The following is a 14,618-nucleotide window of genomic DNA, read 5'->3' on the forward strand; positions in this document are numbered from 1 at the left end:
GAGAGAGAAAAGCATAAAAAAAAAAAGATATCACCATCAACAACAGCAGCACAAAAATAATGACAATGGCATTGATTGGTGTCCATATACATTAATATTAGCCCTTTCAATACCCTGTTTAGATAGACATTATGACAGCAGTGTTAGAGGTCAAGAATTCAGAAAGTGAGGTAAGTTATTTAACTCCTCTCGGAATTGCAATTTCTTCATCTGTAAAGGAGAAAGTATTATTACTTACGGTAGTGTTATTAATACTACCTTAAAGTTTTTTCCTGACAAATAAATGAACAATGCATGTAAAACACTTAGCACAGTGCTTACTCTATGATCACTAATTATCAGGATTGTCTCCATATTTCAGATGAAGAAGTGTGGGCTTAGAGATTCAAAAAGCTGGGAAGTGGAAGGCAGGACTCCAACGAGGAGGCACCTGGCTCTCAAACCCCCGATGGCCACCAACAACGTACCTCTAGGCTGCGTTAGGGAGCGTTGCTTCGTGGGAAAGGAGGGCATGGGAGTGAGAATTGGCCTTTGGCTAGGAATCTAACTTTTGAGAAATGGGGATGCAGGGAAAAGCAGTTCTTCATAGTTGGGGCCTCAGGTGCTGCCTCTAATGGACACTTGTCCCTGCTGCATTCTGTCCTCTCCTAGCAGTGCTGCCCTTTCCATTATTACGCTTGCCCAACTCTAGAAAAATGTTTCATTAGATCATTCACCCAGGCCCACTGACTGCGAACTTACTTAATTCCCTGGATAACTAAAAGAAGGGAAGGGGAATAAGCTGCCAGTCAGATATTCCATTTATCCTGCTCTGTTATGTTTTATAGACCCGATGCTTGGCTTGTCTGCACAACCCTAGTCAATTTGCACAGCTTCACTTACAGCATCTTGCAGTAAAGGCAAAATAAGGTCTGTTCTTGTGTGAGTCACCACAGGTGGAAACAGAACACTTATAAGCAGCTAGTGTGGTCTTCTAGCTATTCAGATCCTTTCCTGCCAAAGAATAGCATTTCTTCTGCATCTTTCTTCCTTCTTTTTTTTCTCACCCTGTGCTGAGAAGAAGTGCAACTGTGCAACTCCCCTCCCTTTGCAAAACTTTGGGAGGAGAGATGCTACTTGAGGTTGAAGATTTCTTTGTGTGATATTCGATAAATCTTGATTTTGCACTCTTGGCTTTTCAAGTGTATTTAGGAAAAAAATTTCTGTAGCCTAATCTGGTAAGGATTGCTGAAATCACCATTCATTTGTATTTAGTCATTTTTCCCTCTGCTTTCCGAATTCGGAGATTTTCCCTTGTATTAGATTTCGTCGTTTGCATGTGTGTTTTCCTCTGTCGGAGCATAGGCTTTAGTGCAGGCAAGGACAAGGCTTCCTTCTCTTTGCTTGCACCACACCTGGTACAGAGCGCTGCTCAGTAAGCATCAGGGCAGGGAGAGCTAGTGAATCACCGTGTATTAACTTGGGCTGAACCTTCTTGCTAGCCATTAACTTGACACATGAGGGAAAAAGTGAAGGGAGCTCGTAGATAGGAGTCAGAAGTAATTTTAGCCAGTTGGGTGCCTTCGGCAGTCACTAATTGACACCAGTAGAAGGTGAGAAAAAAAAGGAGAAGGAAGAAAGATGCAGAAGAAATGACCTTAAAATAAAAAAGAAGCTAGGATAGGGAGCCTACTTTACATCACCAATTATTTTTCACAGTTGCCATCCCCTATCCTGGGTCAAGACGTTCTATCATTAACCCAGTTATAGACGTATTCACCTATTTTTCTTTAAAGCTTCAGTGAAAGAGTGGATTTCATTGGGTCCCAGATCAGAAGGAGGTAGGGGCTGAGACTACTTAGGCAGTGAAAAAACGAGTCACCCTTTTTCTTTATTTTGCCAGGTCTGGCATTAGCAGGTGAGTGGAGATGGCGGTGCACTGAGTATCTCATCTCTGGGCTGTGGACAACTGATAGTGATGATTGGGAGGGGAAGTGCAGGGGGAGGGATAAACTGTGTGAGTAGGGGTAATTGTGCAGCAGGTCATCCATCAATCTGGGGGAATTAAACGTGTTTCAGTACAGAGGTAGGCTGGGATAGGCCTGCTGCAGAGGTAAAGGCCAATCTGCCAGGGATTTCAACAGGCAGGCTCTTGCTGTGCACCACTTTGGAGGAAAAGGCTTTCCATTTTCTGATTTCATGAGCCTTTTTTCTTCTTTCCTTCTCCTCTGACGTCCTCCTGGCCTAATAGGAAGAAAGGAGAAAGGGAAGTAAGGGAATACCTGGTTAGAATAAGTAATTTCCTAAAGGCAGGCCCCACGGTGGGAGCCCTGGGTGTCGTACTTTTACTCTAGAACGAGAAAGTCCTCAGACCTGCTTTTGCCATTTCTGATACTTTTAGCATACTTTTATGTAAACTTAAGGTGCTTTTTACCAATCGTCATGACAGGCTGCACCGGGTCTCCTAAGCCTTACGGTAAACAAAGTAACTATTTCAAAGAATTCTGCAGCGTCTGTGTCGACTGGTTGAGGACCGTGCTGTTTTCTTTCTAGAGATATCTCTGAGGAGAAAAGGAGGCGCAGGAAAAGAGAGAAGGGGAAATAATGGGCAACGAGTAACGTTAAGAGGGAATATTTTTAAAGAAGTCAACCATTAACTGCAATGGATAGATTTGGCTTTTGTTGTAATGGAGGTGCAGGAGCTTCTTCTTGTTCCCCAAGACGAGTGCAGTTCAGTTGGCTCGTTCTGCACACACATGGTGATAACTCGAGTCCGCTGGCAGCATTTCAGAGTCGACTCCATTCCTGGGCTGTAGGGACGATGCGCAAAGCAGCATTCCCCTCCTGTCCCCAGTGTGTTCCATCTGTGACACTTTCTGTCATTTAGTTTCCAATTGGAATAGTTTTATTTACTCTGAAGTAGGATGGGGCTGTGTTGCCAGGGACAGGCTCTGCACTCCATCTTTACAAAAAATGCTGTCGGCCTCGTGTGAGAGAATAGAAAGCTAACAGGTGGAAGTCAGAGAAAGCGAGCCAGCAGCGTGCACAGATGGCAGTGCAAAACCTTAACTTGATTTCACTTCAGGCATGCTTTATATTTCCATACTCTCACTAATGCAGCACAAAGCTACTATATGTAAGGCTTTTTTTATCCATACTTGTGGGAGAAGCAACCCTAAAACTTTATTTTAGTAATTTGGTTTCAGCATTTTAAAAAAATTCTCACCTGAGGTTATATTTTTATTGATGAGAGAGAGAAAAACATTGATTAGTTGCCTCCCCTTCATGCCCCAACTGCGTGACAAACCCGCAACCTACCTATGTGGCCCCACTGGGAATCGAATCAGCAACCGTCTGGTGTAGGGACCATGCTCTAACCAGCTGAGCCACCTGGCCAGGGCTGGTTTGGGCTTTTTTTTTTAATCGTACTCCTAAGAAATCTACTACCCACTTTGCTAAAGAGTAAGACAGTAGGTACTAAAGATTAATGAACTGGTCCAAAGGCCCAACTCAGTTCACATTGATTGCCTCTCCTCACAGTTCCTACACTGGATCCTGATGATGATGAAAGGGCGGTTCTCGGCCTTCCCAAGCCTGTCGTTGCCTATCAGTTGGACAAGAGAGACAGAGGTAAAGGGAGCGAGGGCTGAGGGTGAGACACTTTCTATGCTTCTTAATATTTTAGAAGAAACAAATCAAGTGCTAGATTTCTTGAACAGTACTAAAAATCCATTTTGGCAAGAAAGATGGAGACGTAAAGCCAAAAAGGTAAGTAGGAGGGAAAGGGAAATTTGATGATGGTATTGCATTACAATTATTGGAGTACGAAGGGAACTTTTTCCTCTCAATTTGATAAATAGCAAAATTCCAGACTTATAGAAAAGTTAGAAAAATAGTACAGTGAGTACCCATACACCCTTTACAAAGATTTATCAATAGTTAACGTTTTGCCACATTCATGTTTATGAATGTGACATTCATGTATATTTATGTCTGTGTATACCTTTTTGAACTATAAAAGTGAGGGGCAGACCTCATGACATTTGACCCTTCAGCTGTTTAGCAGACATGACCACACCCTTATAGTAAACAATAATTTCATAATATTACCTAATCTCAAACCCGTATTCAGATTTTTCTAATTGTTCCTAATATATTTTTCAATACCTTTTCCCTCCCCAATTCATCATTAGACCAAGGTTTACACATTGTGTTTAGTTGTTGTGTCCTTCGTCTCTTTAGATTTTTATTTTTGTTTTGCTTTGTTTCATGACGATGAATCTTTGAAGAGATTAGGCTGGTTGTATTGACACATGCCTCATATGTTGGATTTACCTGATATCTTCATGGATAGATTTAGGGTAAACATTTTGGGGGAAAACCTAGTAGGTAGAGGTTGTTGTAGTATAATGGCTTTAAATCTAGCATTTGTGGACTTCATGAATTTATGTGTTTATATCTATTTATGTTCTACTGGAATATAAATAGATATGGCTTTGATTTTTATCAAATTTTCAAAGATTCTGTTGGCCCCCAGAAGTTCAGAATCAGGATAGAGGAGTGAGTCACTATTAGCAAGAGGTTAATAGGTTTCAATCTACACTTAAATCTTAATCCATTAGTTGTTGGATGTACTTTTAAACAGTATTTTTACCTACAGGTTTTTTAAAAAGTAATACTATACATGGTAGAACATTTAAATAATATAAAACTATTACAAAGTGGAAAGCGTCCTTCCGACCTCAGGTCCCCAGGTGGTCCCGTTTTAGGCGAAAGTAACCTGCATTTTCAGTTTCTTGAGTACTGTTGTCTGCCCTCATCCACAGTTTCACTTTCTGCAGTTTCGGTTATCTGTGGTCAACCGTGGTCTGAAAATATTAAGTGGAAAATTCCAGAAATAATTCATAAGTTTTAATTGCACGCCGTTCTGAGGAGAGTGATGAAACCTCTCGCGTCCGTCCCGTCCCGCCTCGGACATGAATCACCCTTTTCCCGGATATCTGTCCTGTGTGTGCCACCTTCCCATTAGTCACACGGTGGCTGTCTGGGTTATCAGGTCGGCTGTCTAGGTGTCTCAGCGCTGTGTTCATGGAACCCTTATTTTACTTAATAATGGCCCCAAAGCGCAAGAGTAGTGACGTCGGCAATTTGGGTACACTGTAAACTTTACCATAGGTGTGTGTATATAGGAAAAACTTGGTATATACAGTGTTTGGTACTATTTGTGGTTTTAGGCATCTATCTACTGGGAGTCCTAAAACGTATGCCCCGAGGATAGTGAGCAACTATCTCTCCAGATATTCTATGTACAGGTAAGTACCTGGAACCCCCCCAAAACCAGAATTATCTTCTGGAAGGCAGACCCCTTGTAGAATATACAGGCTTTGCCCATCAGGTGAGTGTTCTAGGAAGCCATCTGTATTGGTGTACCAGCTGGTGTTGTTGTGAGAGGCTGCTTTTGGCTTCAATGAAATTTTTTTGAAGACTCATTCAATGCATTCGCCCATTTTATGATGAATGATTTATAAATGCATTTGCCCACCCCGTGCTGAGTGTTCAGCAGCTTTTGACCCAAAATGGCATGACCCCCAAGCCCCACCTTCCTTATTCACCTGATCAGGGCCTGAGCAATTTTTTTTGTTTGTTTCCCCAGTGAAAAAAAGTCCTCAAAGGGAAATGTTTTGGCCAATATGAAAGAGGTTAAACAAAAAATGGCAGAAGCACTAAAAGGCATTAATATTGACGAGTTTGAAAACTGTTTTGATCAGTGGAAAAAAATGTCTCAATAGGTGCATTGCATCAAGTAGAGAGCACTTGGAAGGTGACTGAAGTTTAAACATGTAACGCTAAATACACAATTTTTTAATAAATAAATTCAACTTTTGGGCCTGGATAAGTGTGCTTTCATTTAATTATTTTGCACGAGTGGGAGAATTTACAGAGGAGCTATGTCAAAGTACATGAATCTGACTTATGAAATGAACTGCAAATACTTGAAGTGAAAAAATCAACTGCTTACATTTGGCAAAACAAAAGTGTTAAAAAAACAAAGCAAAGAAACCAAACCAGAAGAGTGCCAGCGCTGGTGACCCCGCATTGCACTCCACTCAACCGTGCAGTGCGGAGAGCAGAGGTGGACACACCCGCCCCCATTCCTTCTGCTGGACTCACTCTCCGGGTGTGTGCTGCCTGAGCTGGGGGCGAGGCTAGCTTTGTTCTACTGTGGTAAGAACACTTAACATGAGATCTGTCCTCTTAGGACTTAAAGTGCACAGTACGGCATTTTTAACCACAGGCACAGTGTTGCACAGCAGGTCTCTAGAACTTACTCATCTTTATACCTGCTTGTTAGCAACTCTCTCCCTCTCCTCTGCCCCTAGTGACCTCCTTTGTATTCTTTGCTGCTATGAATTTGCCTATTTTAGATACCTTATACAGGTGGGATTGTGCAGTATTTGTCTCTCAATGACTGGCTTGTATCTATTAAAAAAAATAATGCCCTTGAAGTTCATCCATGTTGTCGCATATGGCAGAATTTCCTTCTCTTTTACTGCGGAAGAGAGGTTAGCTTTTAAAGACTGTATCACACAACATTGCCCCAGAATGGAAGCCAGCTTCATCTGATGAGCAACTTTCAATGCTAAAGGCAATGTCAGCTCTGTGCAGCATTTTACCAGGAAAGGGTTTGTGAGCCTCTAGGTTGGTATTGCTCTCGGGGATCTTCTATGGACATTTGGACAGTGTGCAGTTCTAGCTTCATACACTGGCTTGAGAACCCCGTAAAGTGGGCTCGACTGCTCTTGTTCAGCTGTGTTCTCTTTAAAAAATTAACAGGATATTTTGGTTGTTCCATATCAGCCCATAGAGAACTACTTCATTCTTCTCAATAGCTACATAATATTCCACTACATAAATATACCAGAATTTGTCCAAAACCAGTCCTCTATTAATGGATATTTAAATTGTTTTTATTTTATCTTTAAAAATATTTTATTTATTTATTTTTAGAGAGAGGGGAAGGGGAGGGAAGGAGAAAGAGAGGGAAAGAAAAATCAATGTGTGGTTGCCTCCCATGTGTCCCCTACTGGGGACCTGGCCCGCAACCCAGGCATGTTCCCTGACTGGGAATTGAACCTGTATCCCTTTGGTTCACAGGCCAGTGCTCAATCTACTGAGCTACACCAGCCAGGACTAGATTGTTTTTAGACTTTTGCCACTATTATAATGCTGCAAGGACTGATGTGTCTTTTTGTAATAATACATTTTGGGGATTTTGTATGACCAAGTGACCATAGGAAAACAATTAGAATACTTTTGCTACATTTATTTGAAAATACAGGCTTTGTTTTGTTTTCTTGTTACTTTTGTATTGAAACCATTTCAGTCCTGATTCCTATGATTTCCACTTTCCAAAGTTGAATTAAAAATCAATTGCCCTTTAAAGATTCCAATTTGCATAGTTTTAAAATCCATTTAAAGACAATTTACCAAATAGCTCTAGTAATTAGTATTTATTCAACAAATATTTCTTGAGTGACTCAATGTACCAGGGATAATATTAAACATTTTAGTATATGTTATGCTCCTGGTATCACTGAAATTCTGCTAAAATTTAAAATAAGAACTATTTATTGTATAAGTGCACATTTATTTCAGCAAACTTATAACAAGGCATTTGTATACCAGTAAGGTGGAAAGGAGGAGAAAGGTAATATACAGTGTCTGGCTGAAGTGATGCCTGCTTGAGTGTGGTTGGTAAGGTAATAAATAATATGGGTGTGATAATTTATAGTTTTAATTTGAACATTTCACCTAAAATGTCATATGGTGTGCTTGAGTGTGATATTGTTATGTTACAGAATTACATGTTTATGATTTTGTGATAAAAGATTTTCTAATAAAAAAGGGGAGTTATTTGTTCCCAACCCTGTATATAGATTAAAAATTGTATTTTAACATATATCCTAGGTATCCGTTCTTTTTTCATTCCTTCCTTCCTTCCTCCTTTCCTTCTTTCCTTGTTTTCTTTTTCTCCTTTTTTTCTTTGTTATTAAATGACTATACTGAATGTTACGGCTTGTTATTAAATAGTTTTAGAAGCCTGAAAGGTCCTGTATTCTAGGATAAAGTTTCCAAAATATATAACATTATAAGCTACTTTCTGTTACAGAGGTATTAACTAATAATCCCTGATTAAGATGATAAACTTTATACACATAAATGGATTCCAGATAGTATTTAAATGCAACTGATAAGCTTTCCTTAATTTTATAGAGCAGAAAATTATTATAATCTTTATTAATCCAATTAAGATCTATATAATTATTTTTCAATTTTTGAAGGGATTATACATGCATATGATACAAAATTTAAAATAGGACACAAGTTATCAAATTCTGTTGCACAGAGTTAACCAATATAGCCAGTTTCTTCTGAGTTGCTCAGTGCAGATGCAAGTGATTGTATAGATGTACATTTCTTTCCTACCTTTTTTCCTTCTCTTCCTCCAGTTTTAATCATTGATATTATCAGTCCTTCCTCATTCTTATTTTTACTTTCCCTAGATGCCTTTTCCTGGCTCTTGCTGCTTATTTAGTTTTATAAAGGAACTTTAATATCAAAGTTTGAAAAAATTCTACTAATAACTTTGGGACCGGAATGTCCAATATTTACAAATTAACTTTTGAGAGAATTGATATCTTAAGATGCCGAGTCATTTTTAAGTTTTTTTTCTTTTCTTTTAAAAATTATATTTTATTGATTATGTTATTATAGTTATCCCATTACCTCCGCTTTATTCCCCTTCGAGGGGCACTCCTGCTCCCACCAGCATTCCTCCCCCTTAGTCCATGTCCGTATAAGTTCTTTGGCTTCTACATATCCTATACTACTCTTAACCTCCCAGTTTTCTTCCCATCACTGTTGATTCTCTGTACATTTTCCTTTATTTCACTTTGCATAGCCTTCACTTCTTCCTCTATTTTGTGACCGTACTCAACCATTTCTGTGGGCATCCTGATTACCAGTGGTTTGAACTGTGCATTTGATAGGTTGGCAATTTCTTCATTGCTTAATTGTGTTTTTTCTGGAGCTTTGATCTGGCCTTTCACTTAGGCCACTTTTTTTTTGGTCTTGGTGTACCTGTAACATAGTAAGGGGTGGAGCCCTAGGTGTTCACCAGGGTGGGGCAACCCCCATCTGGTTGTGTTGCTGTATGTGGGGAGGGGTCCAAGAGGGAACAATGGCGCTTGCTCTGCTTTCTGCCAGTTTTCATTCCCTTCTGCCACTACCCACAAACAAATTGGGCCCATCTGGTGCTGATTCCCAGGTGGGTGGGCTTGTGTACATTCTAGGACTCTGTGGGTCTCTCCAGCGAACTCTCTGTGAGGATGGGAGTTTCTCTTGCTGCTGCCTCAACCCCACAGATTTTTCAGCCACAGGTTTTGAGGCTTTATTTTCCCGTATTGGAACCCTGGGTTGTGCAGTCTGTCTTACTCCCCAGTTGTTCCTCCCGGTTTATCTGCACACAAATGTGGGACTGCCTGGTCCACCAGCTGCTTGCTGCCTTGCTTTGAGTCTTCTCTGAGCCGGCTTCCCATCTCTGTCCCTCCTACTAGTCTGGATGTATGTTTCTTCTTCAATTCCTTGGTTGTTGGACTCCTAGACAGTTCAATTTTCTGGCAGTTCTAGTTGTTTTTTTGTTTTTAAATTGGTTGTTGTCTTCCTTTTGGTTGTGTGAAGAGGCACAGCACATTTATCTATGCCTCCATCTTGGCTAGAAGTCACAATTTTATTTTTGAATTGCAGTTTATGTTCAATATTGTGTTAGTTTCAGGTGTACAGCATAGTGGTTAGATAATCATATACTTTACAAAGTGTTCCCCCTGATACTTCCAGTACCCACCTGGCACTATACATAGTTACTACAATATAATTGACTCCATTCCTTATGCTGTACATCTCCATGTCTGTTTTGTGACTACCAGTCTGTACTTCTCAATCCCTTCACCTTTTCAATCCAGTCCCCCAATTCCTCTCCCTTCTGCCAACCATCAGTCCATTCTCTGTATCTGTGAGTCTGTTTCTATTCTGTTTCTATTTGTGAGTTTGTTTACTTTGTTCTTTAGATTTTACATATAAGTGAAATCATATGGTATTTCTGTTTCTCTGTTTGACTTATTTTACTTAGGATAATACTCTCTAGGTTCATCCACGCTGTCACGAATGGTAGGATTTTGTCCTTTTTTATGGTTGAGTAATATCCCCTTGTATATATCAGCAATTTTCAACCAATATGCCATGGTAGGCACACTGGTATGCTGCAAAAATTTTTAAAAATATATTTTATTGATTATGCCATTACAGTTCTATTTCCCCCCTTCATTCCCCTCCACCCTGCACGCCCCTCCCCCACTATCCCCCCCTTTAGTTTATGACCACGTGTCTCAAGTTCTTTAGATTCTATATTTCCCATACTATTCTTGCCCTCCCCCCTATATATTTTCTACCTACCGTCTATGTTACTTATTTTCTGTACCTTCTCCCCCCTTCTACTTCTTCCACTCCCCTGTTGCTAACCCTCCATGTGATCTTCATTTCTGTGGTTCTGCTCTTGATCTAGCTGTCCTCTTAGTTTGTTTTTGTTTTAGGTGTGATTCTTAATAACTGTGAGTTTGCTGTCCTTTCACTGTTCATCTTTTTTATCTTTTTCTTAGATAAGTCCCTTTAACATTTCATATAATAAGGGCTTGGTGATGATGAACTCCTTGAATTTGGTCTTATCTGAGAAGCACTTTATCTGCCCTTCCATTCTAAATGAAAGCTTTGCTGGATAGAGCAATCTTGGTTGTAGGTCTTTGGATTTCATGACTTGGAATACCTCTTTCCAGCCCCTTCTTGCCTGTAAGGACTCTTTTAAGAAATCCACTGACAGTCTGATGGGAACTCCTTTGTAGGTGACTGTCCCCTTATCTCTAGCTGCTTCTAGAATTCTCTCTCATTTTAATCTTGGCTAATGTAATGATGATGTGCCTTGGTGTGTTCCTTCTTGGGTCCAACTTCTTTGGGACTCTCTGAGCTTCCTGGATTTCCTAGAAGTCTATTTCCTTTTCCAGATTGGGGAAATTCTCCTTTATTATTTGTTCAAATAAGCTTTCCACTCATGGCTGTTCCTCTTCCCCTTCTGGTACCCCTATAATTCGGATGTTGGGACGTTTAAAGATGTCCTAGAGCTTCCTAAGCCTCTCCTCATTTTTTTGAATTCTTGTTTTTTCATCCTTTCATGTTTGGTCATTTTTTTCCTCCTTCTGGTCCACTCCTTTGATCTGAGTCCCAGTTTCCTTTCCATTACTATTGGTTTCCTGTGCATTACCATTCATTTCAATTAGTTTTGCCTTCATATGTTCCTCTAATTTGTGACTATAATCAGCCAGTTCTGTGAGCATCCTGATCACCAGTGTTTTGAACTGTGCATCTGAAAGTTTGGCTATTTGTTCATCACTTATATTTATCGGCTCTGGGGCTCCGAGTTGTTCTTGAGCCATGTTTTGATCTGTTTGTGCCTGTTACGTAGGAAGAGGTGTTCTCCAGGGCGGGGCTACCCAGGTTGCTGGTTTGTGACACTGTATGTGGGGGCAGGGTCAGAGAGGGACAATGGCGGTCCCCTCTGCCACTTTCCACCACTGGGGCCTGCATGGTCTCTCACTGCTCGCTCCTTCACCAGTTTATCTGTGCTCGAATGTGTGACCACAATTCGCCCTCAGTGGGTCTGCCCGCTTCTCCACACCTCGGATCCGCCCACAGCTGCTGGCACACCTGGGTTGCGTGCCCAGGTTGGTCCAGTGGATCTTTCCTGCCCGACCCCGCTCTGCTGCTGGCTCTGCCCCTCTTATAGGTTTGTCTGAAGGATTTGTTGTTGTCAGACTTCCGTGTAGTTCAATTTTCTGTGTTTTGGCTGTGTTTTTGTTGCTAAAACTTTGTTGTTTTTAAACTTGGTTGTGTGAGAAGACTCAGTGCTTCCACCTACGCCTCCATCTTGGCGGAAGTCTGCAAAAATTTTTTAAAGTGCATTACCTGACTGTTTAGTTAGGGGCACTGACCTCTTTTCCTTTAAATTGTCAAATAAAAAAATGTCAACAACCAACCCATCAACAGTTGTCCAGTGTGAATAAATCAAAATTATACTTATTTTTTGGTCAGATTAGCAAAATCTGACCCCAAAAATTTTAGTCTGTTTTGGTCTGACTCAAAATAGGCCCTCAGAATTCTTTGTATGTTGGATTCTCACTGCCTGGTAATGATGAATGGGCTTTACCTGTATTCTTGTGGAAAATGAACCCAATAAAAGCCTATCAAGGCAAGGGTTGGGGCACACTCCTCTTGAGAGAGTAGCTGTGTGGTTCCTTTTCCTCTACAGGACTTGGTAGTCCATGTGAATTTGTCTCATATCTCATCCATAACACTATGGACACTGTGGACCGGTGCACACATCAGTGGGCACTTGGGCTTCTATTAAATCTTGTCTGTTATAAAAAATGCTGCAATGAACATACGGGTTTTGAGTTAGTGTTTTGGTTTTCTTTGGATATATACCCCAAAATGGAATTACTGGGTCATAGACAGTTCCATTTTTATTTTAAAAAAATTATTCTTACCTGAGGATATTTTTTCATTGCTCTTAGAGAGAGGGGAAGGGACAAAGGAAGAAGAGAGAGAAACACTGATGTAGGAGAGAAACATGATTGATTGCTTCCCATATATGCTCACGCCTAGACCAGGAATGGAACCTGCAACTTAGGTATATGCCCTGACTGGGAATTGAACCTGCAATGTTTAGGTTACAGGCCAATGCTCCCACCAACTAAGATATACTGGCCAGGGTCCATTTTTAATTTTTTGAGTAACGTCCATACTGTTTCACTGTGGCTGCACCAGTCTGCCCTCCCACCAACAGTGCATGAGGGTTCCCTTTTCTCCACATTTATTTTATCCTGAGATAATTTTTTTTTCTTTTTGGTAGAGCGATTTCTTCTATTACATCTTCTGGTGTTGTTTATATATATGAAGACAACTGATATTTCTGTATTATGCTTTTTTTTATACCATCCTGGGTTTTTTCATATTTGGAATACCTTTTCAGCTGACTCTTTTGAGTTCCCTAAACAATCATTTCATCTGCCTGTACCTCCAGAATATTTATTTTATTTTTTATTTTAGAGAGAGGGGAAGGGAGGGAGGAAGAGAGGGAGAGAAACACTGATGTGAGAGAGAAACATCTACTGGTTGCATTTTGTAGGCACCCCAACTGGGAATCAAACTGGTGACCTTTCGGTTTGCCAGCTGATTCTTAACCAGCTGAGCCACACCAGTGGGACCTCCAGAATACTAAATTATGGTGATGTTTAGTTGTATGCATATGTTAAATTATTTATATGCATATTTTCTAACAAAACCTCTCTAGCTGGCTGTTTAACTGAAAAGCAATATAAGCTGTTAAATATAAACACAAGCAAAACATCCTAACCAACAATCACCTGAAAAAATCAAACAACCAGCCGATAAGTGTTTTCATATGCAATTGCTTGTGAATCAGATTTGTCTCAATTTAGTGAAAATAAAATAAAAGTGAAGTATTTGGGTTCTGATCTTCCTTAAAATTCACTGTTTTCATGTATTAGTCTTATAATAAATACATGTAACAAATTTGAGCTGATAAACTATTCTAACAAAATACTGCTTTTATTATCTATTTTTATGTTGTATATTCACATAAGGTTTTCTTTGAGGACTGTGTTTAGGTGATAAGAAAAATCGAAAGCCCTGGATTTACTCCTCTTGTCTCTCACTTTCCTGGCATAGAACTTGTCATTGTAAGCCCAGTGTCAGTAGGTCAATGGCCAACAGTCCCTGTCTTTGTGCCAGAGATATCCGCAGAAAGGGAATCTTAGACTCCTATAAGTGACATTATTAACAATACTAATTGTTCATTTACCTGCAACATATGGATTGTTAAGATAAGGCTGGGTGGGAACCTAACTCCAAGCTTATCATTCATCAGAATGTAAAGGAAATGACTCATTGACACTCAACCCAAAGACCTTGCCTGGAAAACACAGCTCAGAATTGCATCATCAAGCATTTGAAAACAAAGTGTTTGAGGAAACAGTTTGGAAATCAATTCCCATTACTTTCTCTTATTAGCTTAGCTATTTGTTTGTGTTAATAGTGGTAACCACCAACGTGTTTTGTTTAGCAGCTTATTATTTGCAGTAACCGTGGGAGGCACCATCACTCATTGTACCAGTGAGGAGAGTGAGGCTCCCAGAGGTTCAGGGACTTGCCCAGGGTTGCGTAGGTAGAGTGTGGTAGTAGAGTCAGAATGACTAAATCTAGGTCTGCCTAGGAAGGGGGACGGCATGAATTATATTGTGTAACTTCATCTTTTAGAAACTCAGTTTTCCGGGGTGCAGAATGAATGTACTGGTTGTTTTGCAGTATTATAAGAATGAAATGAGATAATGTAAGAACAATCTCTAGGTTACTTCATTTATTTTTTAGTGCTTTACTCTTGGTGTCATGTTTATAGTTCTGTATCTATAGCCTTAATCAGTATAAATTAGGATATTACTATATTGAATCCT

The 14,618-nt window shown here is 40.1% G+C and overlaps 1 long non-coding RNA gene across 2 annotated transcripts in view; it reads left to right on the top strand.

Moving 5' to 3' along the window:
• The window catches only part of LOC119049879 (uncharacterized), a 69,189-nt gene that overhangs the window by 26,910 nt on the left and 27,661 nt on the right, over window positions 1-14,618 (top strand). The window contains exon 1 of one of the 2 annotated variants that reach the window (XR_008391017.1): window positions 3,546-3,609. The exons of the other annotated variant lie outside the window; for it this stretch is intronic. This is a non-coding gene — a long non-coding RNA (uncharacterized LOC119049879). Of the gene's footprint in view, window positions 1-3,545; window positions 3,610-14,618 lie in introns of those variants that run through there. 2 annotated transcript variants of the gene reach the window in all.

Source organism: Artibeus jamaicensis, unplaced genomic scaffold, assembly GCF_021234435.1.
Source record: "Artibeus jamaicensis isolate MK-2021 breed Jamaican fruit bat unplaced genomic scaffold, CSHL_Jam_final contig_233, whole genome shotgun sequence".
In the NCBI taxonomy this organism is placed as follows: domain Eukaryota; kingdom Metazoa; phylum Chordata; class Mammalia; order Chiroptera; family Phyllostomidae; genus Artibeus; species Artibeus jamaicensis.